The sequence below is a fragment of the Manduca sexta genome, chromosome 23, assembly GCF_014839805.1.
Source record: "Manduca sexta isolate Smith_Timp_Sample1 chromosome 23, JHU_Msex_v1.0, whole genome shotgun sequence".
Classification (NCBI taxonomy): Eukaryota; Metazoa; Arthropoda; class Insecta; order Lepidoptera; family Sphingidae; genus Manduca; species Manduca sexta.
Window position 1 is genome coordinate 2,269,158 of NC_051137.1, and position 12,649 is coordinate 2,281,806.

A 12,649-nucleotide genomic window follows, 5' to 3' on the forward strand; every position below is an offset into this window, starting at 1 on the left:
AAAAATATATGTTAATAATACAAACCTCAGTATACTAAACGTGTCATCCAACTGCGCTGTATCATTTATGCAAACGACATAAAAGTACAACACGTTGCTTATTGTAAATGTTTAATGAGCTGTACAAGTAAACTGGTGGTGTTGATATTGTAAAAGTATTAATTATAATTTTGCTGTTTCATTTGTTGTTTGAAAATCTCACGAATTTTATTAGTTTGTCCACTCCTCTTGGTACGATTGTCTCTCAATTCATTCATACGATTCATTGGACGTACTTTGATTTCACAGTCGATTGATGTTTAAGTGTTGAGTATTATAACTTCAGTGCTAAGTACAGTTATAGTATCAAAATTAAATTTTTTCGAATTTTATCGCGAAACAATATTTTAATTAAAAGGATGTTTCGAAGACTTTACAGCCTTCGTGGCATAATAGGTAAATTTTAATGTCTACCACTCGCGTAAACATAAGAAATCATTATTCGGTGGTACTTCCAAGACGTGGCAGCCATAAGCCTGAGCTACAACATGACGTAGGCTCGGAAACATCCAACTCCTCAGCAAATTACTGCACATATACCATGTTTGATCTCATAAGAATGGTCTCGAACAGCAGCTACTAGTAAATTGTCGATGATAGTGGCCCATGGTGCAGAATATCGTAATTTAAAAATATTTTATTAATATACCTAAAACTGGAAACAAAGTTCATTGCAACATTTATAGATTGTGGTGAGGGAATACCTTATATGTATGTAATTACTTAACAACTTATTATGAATTTGAATAGTAACTCTTCTTACTTTTAACTTTTATATAGTTATACCCATTCTTTTTAGGGTTCCGTACCTCGTGCAGGAAAAACGGAACCCTTAGAGGATCACTTTGTAGTCCGTCCGTCCGTCTGTCTATCAAGACCCTTTTTCTCAGGAACGCGTGAGGGTATTAAGCTGATCCATAGGAGGAACCATAGGCCGTAACCAATATGCCTTTTTACAGTCGTTTACCATAACCTATATGAGAAAGATCCATAGTAGTTTGCTTTCGATTTCCCATGAAACAATTGACCGCGTTTTAACTAACCAAATCTATTCTCTCGGTGCCTAAGTATGCTTCAAACTAGTTAAGCTTACAATACATAAGAAACACTTTGTCTTTTTTTATTGAATTTTAACACTTTTCTGATTTTGCTATTTTTTTTTTTCTAATATTGAGGATGAGGATTTGACGATTCTACCTGGGGCAGTAAATGTGACAAATAGCATGTTACCGCCTTCGTGCGAGAAAAGTTATAGGCAGCGAAAAGTTAACAAAAGATACAGTAAGAATATAGATAATTGCGAACAAGAAAATATTTAGAATAATAATATTTTGTGTAAAAGAAAAGGCAGGACATAATATTAAATATTTAATTTATTTATATCACAATATAAGTTCTACATTATCAGTCGTTCTTTCAATATTTCTGTTTGCAATCGTTCAGTCGTGGTGTCCAGGGCCACGTGGACTTGGTCCGCTACCCTCTGGAACGAGATCTTCTTCTTTCAGGATGCTAGAGTCTACTACATTTCTCGGTCCACGGAGTCCTACTTCGCCAGAGGCTACATTCTCCTGAGCGCTCGCGACTTGTGCGGCGAGCAGCAGAGCGGCGATCATACCGAGTACCTGTGCCGCGGGAAACAGGTTAATACATGTGATAACATGTACGAGTACGATTACTATGACTTACTTAATAATAAAAATGTTAAAAAATAGAAAGAAAATTGTTAGAAAACATAGTATTGTAGATCATAAGAAAACTCACCCTGAAGAATTTCATGTTTGTTGGTTTGTTGTTGAGCGTGTAGTCACAAGAGTACAGTCACGATGTGTCTGTGAGGAACTGGAGTCACTCCTCAGCTTATAAACCCACAATGTTTGCCCGCGACACATCTGTGCCCATGCTCTAAAACGTGCTCTGAAATTTTTACCCATATTTGGTGAAATGTATCCACCGCCAGTGCACCACACATCTGTGCCGATCAACGTGATCTTTCTTTATGCAAATAAAGAAAAATATATGTTAATAATACAAACCTCAGTATACTAAACGTGTCATCCAACTGCGCTGTATCATTTATGCAAACGACATAAAGTATAACACGTTGCTTATTGTAAATGTTTAATGAGCTGTACAAGTAAACTGGTGGTGTTGATATTGTAAAGTAATTAATTATAATCTATTGCTGGTCACCTTTCATTTTGTTTGTTTTTTTTTTCTCACGAATTTTATTAGTTTGTCCACTCCTCTTGGTACGATTGTCTCTCAATTCATTCATACGCTTCATTTGGACGTACTTGATTGGCCATGCACAGTCAATGATGTACTTAAGTATTGTAAATTTAACCTATATTTGCTACCTACATTTACTTAGCACCAATTTTTCAATTACCAAGAATAAAATAAAAAGAAACAAGTAAGTCAGGAAAAAGGAAGCTTAGAAAGATATGTTTATCTTTAGAACATAAAAATTACATAAAATGTTTGTTCGAGGAGGCAATTCTAATGGAATGTATAAAATATCTTTAGTATTGAAAGACATAGTGCAGAAAAAACGATCACGTTGATCGGCACACATGTGTGATGCAAATATGGTGATAAATACTTTTCGCCAAATAAGGAGAAGTTTCAAAATAACACGTTATAATGGGTGTGCACAGATGTGTCGCGGTCAAACATCATGGGTTTATAAGCTGAGGAGTGACTCCAGTTCCTCACAGACTCATCGTGACTGTACTCTTGTGACTGCACGCTCAACGACAAACCAACAAACATGAAATTCTTCAGGGTGAGTTTTCTTATGACATACAATACTATATTTTTAACCACAATTTTTTCTACGTATTTTCATCATCATCATCAGCCTACAGCTGTCCACTGCTGAACATAGGCCTTCCCTAAAGCGCGCCACGCTGTTCTGTCCTCCGCTCTCCTCATCCAGCGTCCACCGGCGATCCTACGAATATCATCGGACCAGCGGGTCGGAGGTCGTCCTACGCTACGCTTACCGAGACGCGGTCTCCACTCTAGGACTCGTCTGCTCCAGCGGCCATCGGTCCTACGACAGATATGGCCAGCCCACTGCCACTTCAGCTTGCTTATTTTCCGAGCTATGTCCGTTACTTTGGTTCTCTCACGGATAACCTCATTTCTGATTTTATCCGCGAAAGAGACACCTAGCATAGCTCGCTCCATCGCCCGCTGCGCGATCTTAAATTTATGGACTAGCCTTACCGTCAGTGTCCACGTCTCGGCACCATACGTCATCACCGGTAGGACGCAATGCTCGAAGACTTTCTTCTTCAAGCATTGTGGAATCGTCGACGTAAAGACTTGACGAAACCTGCCGAATGCTGCCCAGCCCAACCAAATCCTCCTATCAGCCTCCCTATCAAAGTTGTGCCGGCCTAGTTGGATAGTCTGGCCAAGGTAGACGTAATCCTGCACAACCTCGAGGGGGATGCCGTCGACAGATATCGGTCCGTCTATTAGCTGTTCTCGAGGGTCATCACGAATCGCCTTGCCATTAGACTTGACGAGTTCCAGCCACCGGAGCAAGCAGGGTTTCGTAAAGGCTACAGCACCGTAGACCACATCCATACTGTTCGGCAGATTATACTACGTATTTTATTATCATAAAATTAGTCATAGTTATCGTACTCGTAAATGTTATCACATGTATTAACCTCTTTCCCGCGGCACAGGTACTCGGTATGATCGCCGCTCTGCTGCTCGCCGCTCAAGTCACGAGCGCTCAGGAGAATGCAACCTCTGGCGAAGTTGGCCTCCGTGGACCCGTAAATGTAGTAGACTCTAGCATCCTGAAAGAAGAAGATCTCGTTCCAGAGGGTAGCGGACCAAGTCCGCGCGGCCCGGGACACCACGACTGAACGATTGCAACCAGAAATATAGAAACAACGACTGATACTGTAGAACTTATATTGTGATATGAATAAATTATAAATTTAATATTATGTCCTGCATTTTCTTTTACACAAAATATTATTCTAAATATTTTCTTGTTCGCAATTATCTATATTCTTACTGTATCTTTTGTTAACTTTTCGCTGCCTATAACTTTTCTCGCACGAAGGCGGTAACATGCTATTTGTCACATTTACTGCCCCCAGGTAGAATCTTCAAATCCTCATCCTCAATATTAGAAAAAAAATAGCAAAATCAGAAAAGTGTTAAAAATCAATAAAAAAAAGACAAAATGTTTCTTATGTATTGTAAGCTTAACTAGTTTGAAGCATATTTAGGCACCGAGGGAGTCGATTTGGTTAGTTAAAACGCGGTCAATTGTTTCATGGGAAATCGAAAGCTGACTACTATGGATCTTTCTGATATTATAGGTTATGGTAAAGAACTTTAAAAAGGCATACTGGCTACGGCCCATGGTTCCTCCTCTGACTGGGAGTTTCATAAATTTGCGACATAAACGGCTGTATCTTTTGATTGTGTTGGGTTAGAAGTTTGATTTTTTTCACATGTTGTTTTAGCTCAGGCTTATGGCTGCCACGTCTTGGAAGTACCACCGAATAATGATGTCTTATGTTTACGCGAGTGTTAGACATTAAAATTGACCTATTATGCCACGAGGGCTGTAAAGTCTTCGAAACATCGGGAGATAATTAAAATAAAACCGCGATAAAAACCCGAACAATACTTTAATTTTAATACTATAACTGTACTTCACTGAAGTTGTAATATTCAACATTTAAAATCAATCGGACCTGTGAAATTAAAGAAGTAATAATCGGTAAATACTTCAATAGATCTTCTTAAATTATTGCCAAGAATCATCTGGATTTTCAAACAACTAATGAAACATCAAAATCGGTCTAAATATTAGAATGAACCCGTCATGGATCCTAATCCTATCTGCGGACTTTGCAGAGGAGACGTTGTCGATAAATTATATTTGTTTCCGACCTGATAAATTTGAATATATCAGTTTAAAACCTACTTCTGTAATTCCATAATAAAGAAGCTTTGAAATGAGGATATTGTGACCGACGCAAACAATCGCCTTGGAAAGATAACAAAATACTCTTAAGGCATCAAGCGATCCCTTCGACACATCCAATACAGCACGACCTGCATCTTTCACCTGCGACCTATCCTTTCTACCTTTTTTTTCTTTCTAACTCAATTTTTAATTGAGATCACCGGCATTTGATTAAGCTGTTGAACAATCTGCATTAAAAATTGGTATTACTTTACTAACCTTCATAAGATATTCATTTTTATATCTCACTATAGTTCCTGTTCGCACATCATCCGCATAGACGTTTGACATCACATACTATTCTCCAGGTCAGTATTTCCCAATCTATGCTTCGCGGCCTACTGATAGGTCGCGCGCGAATCTTGCATCGTCTTTGACAAATAGAACGATAGACCGGTGCCATCAGCCGCTCGACCACTGATTGATGTTAAAGTTAACTATTATAATTGCAATTCATGATGCATCTATAATAACATAAAACTGGAAACAAGTACAACCTTTATCGTAACAGGTATAGATAGAAGTGACGGAACACTTTGTATGTAAATATGTTCTTACTTAATAATATTGGTTATACATGGGAATAACACATAGGCCACAATTTATAATGATTTTGTGTAATTTGGTCATAATATTCGATATACATCAAGTAAGTTGGAAAAAAAAATGTATCCCGAAAAAGTCCTTCACGCGGGGGAAGCCGAAAGTGAAAGCTAGTATTTTATAATTTTTCTCACAAAAATATTGGTATCGTAAATCATATAAATTCGAATGCTGCAAACTAATAACCACTATAACCTACAATGTCAGAAAAATTCATGGTAGTATGATTACTATCTCTCATCAAACAAGGTTAGAAAGAATAGTTTGACCGCGTTCTTTAGTACCAATTCGACTCTCTCCTACCCTAAGTATGCTTAAAATCGGTTAAGCTTACAATGCCCAAGAAACTCTTTATCCCTTATTTATTTTATCTTTCACTTTTCTGTTGATGCACATATGTATTAGAAAAAAATGAGCAGAGGTTGTAACCTCTGATACTTGGGGAATCAGATAAAGTCATAAGCAGAGAACGTTAAAAAAGATTCAGTGAAACCAGAGGCAGTCATGAACAAGAACAAGCAATTCCAAGCAGAAATAATGCTTTAGAATAATATTTTGTGTAAACGACAAGCGTCAATGTAAAAGAAAGGTCAATACGTAATATTAAATATTTAATTTATTTATATCACAATACAAGTTCTACATTATCAGTCGTTGTTTCTATGTTTCTGGTTGCAATCGTTCAGTCGTGGTGTCCCGGGCCGCGCGGACTTGGTCCGCTACCCTCTGGAACGAGATCTTCTTCTTTCAGGATGCTAGAGTCTACTACATTTCTCGGTCCACGGAGTCCTACTTCGCCAGAGGCTGCATTCTCCTGAGCGCTCGCGACTTGTGCGGCGAGCAGCAGAGCGGCGATCATACCGAGTACCTGTGCCGCAGGAAAGAGGTTAATACATGTGATAACATTTACGAGAACGATTACTATGACTTACTTACTTACAATAAAAATATAAAAAAAAAATAGAAAAGAAAATTGTTACAAAATATAGTATTGTAGATCATAAGATAACTCACCCTGAAGAATTTCATGTTTGTTGGTTTGTTGTTGAGCGTGCAGTCACAAGAGTACAGTCACGATGAGTCTGTGAAGAACTGGAGTCACTCCTTAGCTTATATACGCACAATGTTTGACCGCGACACATCTGTACCCATGCTGTAAAACGTGCTCTGAATTTTTTACCCATATTTGGTGAAATTTATCCACCACCAGTGCACCACACATCTGTGCAGATCAACGTGATCTTTCTTTATGCAAATAAGAAAAAAATATGTAATAATACAAACCTCAGTATACTAAACGTGTCGTCCAACTGCGCTGTATCATTTATGCAAACGACATAATGATTGTAAATGTTTAATGAGCTGTACAAGTGAACTGGTGGTGTTGATATTGTAAAGGAATTAATTATAATCTATTGCTGGTCACCTTTCATTTTGTTAGCTTTTTTTTCTCACGAATTTTATTAGTTTGTCCACTCGTCTTGGTACGATTGTCTCTCAATTCATTTATACGCTACATTTGGACTTACTTGATTGGCAGAGTCAATGATGTACTTAAAAAGTTTTGTAAATGTAACCTATATTTGTTACCTATATTTACTTAGCACCAATTTTTCAATTACCAAGAATAAAATAATAGAAACAAGTAAGTTAGGAAGAAGTAAGATTAGAAAAATATGTTTATCTTTAGAACATAAAAGCTACATAAAACATGTTTGTTCGAGGAGGTAATTCTAATGCAATCTATAGAATATCTTCAGTATTGAAAGACATAGTGCAGAAAAAACGATCACGTTGATCAGCACACATGTGTGGTGCAAATATGGTGGTAAATACTTTTCGCCAAATTAGGAGAAATTTCAAAATATCACGTTATAATGGGTGTGCACAGATGTGTCGCGGTCAAACATAATGGGTTTATAAGCTGAGGAGTGACTCCAGTTCCTCACAGACTCATCGTGACTGTACTCTTGTAACTGCACGCTCAACAACAAACCAACAAACATGAAATTCTTCAGGGTGAGTTTTCTTATGATCTACAATACTATATTTTCCCACAATTTTCTTTTCTATTTTTTTTATATTTATATTATAAATTAAGTCATAGTAATCGTTCTCGTAAATGTTATCACATGTATTAACCTCTTTCCTGCGGCACAGGTACTCGGTATGATCGCCGCTCTGCTGCTCGCCGCACAAGTCGCGAGCGCTCAGGAGAATGTAGCCTCTGGCGAAGTAGGACTCCGTGGACCGAGAAATGTAGTAGACTCTAGCGTCCTGAAAGAAGAAGATCTCGTTCCAGAGGGTAGCGGACCAAGTCCGCGCGGCCCGGGACACCACGACTGAACGATTGCAACCAGAAGTATAGAAACAACGACTGATAATGTAGAACTTATATTGTGATATAAATAAATTTAATATTTAATATTATGTATTGACCTTTCTTTTACATTGACGCTCCTCGTTTTCACAAAATATTATTCTAGAGCATTATTTCTGCTTGTAAATGCTTGTTCTTGTTCATAACTCCCTCTGCTTTTACTGAATCCTTTTAGGGTTCCCTTTCTTGTCCGTCCGTTCACTTTGTTGTCCGTCCGCCCGTCTATCAAGACCCTTTTTCTCATGAACACGTAGAGATATTAAATTGAAATTAATGTCAAATACTCAGGGACTATATTACCTTTAAGCTGTAATAAATCAAACTTCTATGTCAACGTAATCAAAAGATACATCAATTTAAGCCGCATATTTTCCAACTTGTAACTACTCGTATGGGAATCAAAACCTAAAGGGTACTTCCTGTCGACCTAGAATCTTGAAACTTGGCATAAAGCAAGGTTTTATAGCACATATAAAGGATAAATTCCGAAAACCTCATTTTTTAGACCTTTGTCTTTAAATTATGCTCTTCCAGCTTTCCATATTGTAATGTTATGGATTTTATTTACCATAACTATGACTCGATTGTCGTGATGGGTGAACTCTTATTTATATACCTACAGGTTTGTACGGAACTCTGGGTGCGCGAGTCTGACTCGCACTTGGCCGGTTTTTAGGGTTCCGTACTTCAAAAGGAAAAACGGAACCGTTATAGGATCACTTTGTTGTCCGTCAGTCCGTCCGTCTGTCTGTGAAGACCCTTTTTCTCAGGAACGCGTGGAGGTAGTAGGCTGAAATTTATATCAAATACTCAAGTCTAGTAGTAGTCCCTTGGAGCTGTGAACAAATCAAACTTCTAAGCGAACGCAATCAAAAGATACAGCTGTTTATGTCGCAAATATTCGAAATTCGCAAGGGAATTAAAACCTGTGTTGTGTGTGCGTAATGGTCAACAATATTAGTTACAGCAATCAAGCTATTGTTTCTCACCTTGTTTCATTGGGGATAGAAAGGGATCGAAATCTAACTATCAGGTATTTTCGTGACGTAGTAAGATGTGATGATTATTTATGTACAGTTTTCGGGTGAGTAAGTATCATTAATCCTGGATAATATGGTCTATCGATGTAAGAGTTCATCTAAATCCGTTCAGTAGTTGCGGCGTTTACAACTACCAATATCATCACAAAGTTTCGCATTTATGATCATATTTACGCCTGATTACGTAATCGTAGGATCGGACACAAATGCTGATCCATCTCTTTTAAGCATTGTACCGGAGCCCATGAGACGCAGCATATGTTTTGCACATTCTCAGCAGTATATTTAATGCGTTGACCGACGGAGCCACCAAAACTATGTCATCTGCGTAACTAATACTGTTGACCATTACACCGTGAATAGAGCATCCGATATTGGCGTTGCTAAGTCCGACGATCAACCTGTTCACAAATAAATTGAAAAGTTTCGGCAAGGAAAGTCCCCCTTGTCTCAATCCACAGTTCATCCTAAACATAGAGTGCGCAGCCGTCCACATTACATAGTGGTTTTGGTTGTTGTACCAGTATCTAAAAATTTTAACGAGCTCTCTAGGCAGAGTAGCTTCTTGCATAACCTTTTCTCATAGTTTATTATAAAATATCAAATCAAAAGCCTCCGACAGGTCCAAAAAGCAGGTATACTCTGGTGTATTTCTGCGTGTATAGTACTTTACGGCATGCTTGAGACACAATATGGGTGAATCAGTGGACAGCCCAGGTTTAAACCGACGACGACTCCTTTTCTGATGTTAGGGTCTGTTACTAGGGTTTCTCTATTTTCTGGGCCAAGGAGGACTACTTCGTCAGAGGCTGTATTCTCCTGAGCGCTGGCAACTTGTGCGGCGAGCAGCAGAGCGGCGATCATACCGAGTACCTGTGCCGCGGGAAAGAGCTTAACACATGTTCTTACATTTACTTACTTTATAATAATAAAATATAAAAAAGCGTTGAAAAAATATATTCGAAAATATAGTATTGTAGGTCATAAGAAAACTCACCCTGAAGAGTTTCATATTTGTTGGTTTGTGTTGAGCGTGCAGTTAGTAGCGTACAGTCTGTGAGTCTGTGAGGAACTAGAGTCACTCCACAGCTTATAAACCCACATTGACCGCGATACATCTGTATACATGCACTAAAACGTGCTCTGAATTTTGTACCCGTATGTGGTGACCACCACCAGTATATCACACATGTGTGCAAATCAACGTGATCTTCCTTTATGTAATTATGAAAGAAAGTGAGCTTTACAAATACTCTTATGGTGATTAGCACCACCGCAATGCCAAGCAGCAATGTGTAGTTACTATTGTGATTCGATTTGAAGGACATTGTAGCCAGTGTAACTACTGGACATAATAAGACATCTCATGTCTTTAGATGGTGAGCGCCGTGGAATACCAAACGATACTTTGTAATTTAAGATGTTAGATGACGCGCAAACCCGACCTACTACGGGATAAGTTCGGAAAAAGGAGCCCTCAATATAGAACATAGAAGGTGATAGATGATGTTTCTACTGCTAATGGGCGGTCATATCACTTAATGCTAGGCTAACGGTAAGCTCGTCTCGTCATTCAAAGCATTCAAAACATGGATTATTTATCTATAGCTAGTCTAGTGTCATTTTGTTTTAATTTTTTTTCTTAAATAGTTTATTAGTTTTCCACACCTCTTGGTACGATTGTCTCTCAATTTAGTCATACAATATATTTGGATTTAATAGATTTGCCATAGAGAGTACCTACTCAATTACTGATAACGATTTGTTAATGCAACTTATATTTTTTATATTACTAGTTTTAGTTACTAAAAATAAAAAATAGCGTTACCTGCTGCCGGTACGGTTGTGTAGTTCGGGAAATTACAAGAGTAAAAATTAACTGCCGAATATATTTGGAAGTGTAGTACTCATATTAATGCTTAATAGAACATTTATTCCCGGTAAAATCATCAAATTAAATGATAGAGTACCTACATAATAAATTATAGTTTGATTTTCTGGGGCAACAAAATAAACATTTTTTAATTTGATCTTAGTATTTGATTGATATCATAAATTGATAAATTTAGGAACTACATTAGAAAAACGTTAGTAGGTTTTAATATCACAATACTTTTAATATTGTGTCAATTTAAAAATTATCCGATATATCATTGATTATTTTTAAGAAAATTGAGTTAATTTCAATAATAATACGAACAACATAATAAAAGTATGACGAAAATTGAAGCTGAACAAATAATCCAGACATATTCTTTGTTTAAGAATATGTCTAGATAGACACTGAAAGCTTCAAATGCGTCGAAAAAAATAGAGTTGAACTCTTCACCCATTACAGGCAGATAAAAGTTAACAGAAGATTCAGTAAGAACATAGGTAGACACGAACAAGGACAAGTATTTCCAATCAGAAAAAATGCTTCAGAATAATATTTTGTGCAAACGACAAGCGTCAATGTAAAAGAAAAGTCAAGACATAATATCAAATATTTAATTTATTTATATCACATAAAAATCTACATTATCAGTCGTGGTGGCCTATTCCTGGACTATGTCCATCTACTTGATCTTTATTTTCCAGGCTGCTGGAGGGTACTTCATTTGTCGGGCCGCGGGGACCTGCATTCTCCTGAGCGCTCGCGACTTGTGCGGCGAGCAGCAGAGCGGCGATCATACCGAGTACCTGTGCCGCGGGAAAGAGGTTAATACATGTGATAACATTTACGAGCACAATCACTATTACATACATTATAATAAAAAAAACGTAGAAAAATAAATTAATTAGATAATATAGTATTGTAGGTTATAAGAAAACTCACCCTGAAGAATTTCATGTTTGTTGGTTTGTTGTTGAGCGTGCAGTCACAAGAGTACAGTCACGATGAGTCTGTGAGGAACTGGAGTCACTCCTCAGCTTATATACCCACAATGTTTGACCGCGACACACCTGTGCACATTCCATTAAACGTGCTCTGAAACTTATACCATTATTTATTCACCACCAATATACACGCAACTGTGCAGATCAACGTGATCTTTCCTACGCAAATAAGGAAAAAATATGTTAATAATAAAAACCTCACACAGACGTACATATGAACTTATGTAGAAGAGAAAAATATAACACATCTTATTGTAAATTTTTAACGAGCTGTACAAATAAACTTATGATGATGATATTGCAAATGAATTAATCAACTGTAGCTGGTCTATTTTCATTATTAATGGAAATCCAAAGGATGAATATTTATCTATTTATAATAAAAAAAGATGTGTTCAGCGATAAGCTTTTACTCCACCGTCCAATTAAAAATATTATTTATTAAGTTCGATTTCGTATAGCTTTAGAATGATCTCATTTTAATTTTGTTGATATAGGACCCTGAACTTAGAAAATGGATAGAGAAACTCCTTTAAATCAAATAAAATTGTATAATTCTTTTTTGCTGGGTTCAATATAGTTTACAGATACTACCATAGCAAAGATATTCTAGATAATTGGCAACAATAAGACACGTGTTATATTTTTCTCTTTTACATAAGTTAATACGTCTGTATGAGGTTTTTATTCTTCACA

General features: G+C 37.1%; 1 long non-coding RNA gene across 1 annotated transcript; it reads right to left on the reverse strand.

The window, feature by feature from the left end:
* Positions 1-11,549: 11,549 nt before the first annotated feature.
* On the reverse strand, positions 11,550-12,016 carry LOC115443757. Its single transcript, XR_003938647.2, has 2 exons — positions 11,892-12,016; positions 11,550-11,755 (listed from the first exon to the last, which is right to left on the reverse strand). It is a non-coding gene; the product is annotated as an uncharacterized LOC115443757 (long non-coding RNA).
* Between the last annotated feature and the right edge of the window lie 633 nt (positions 12,017-12,649).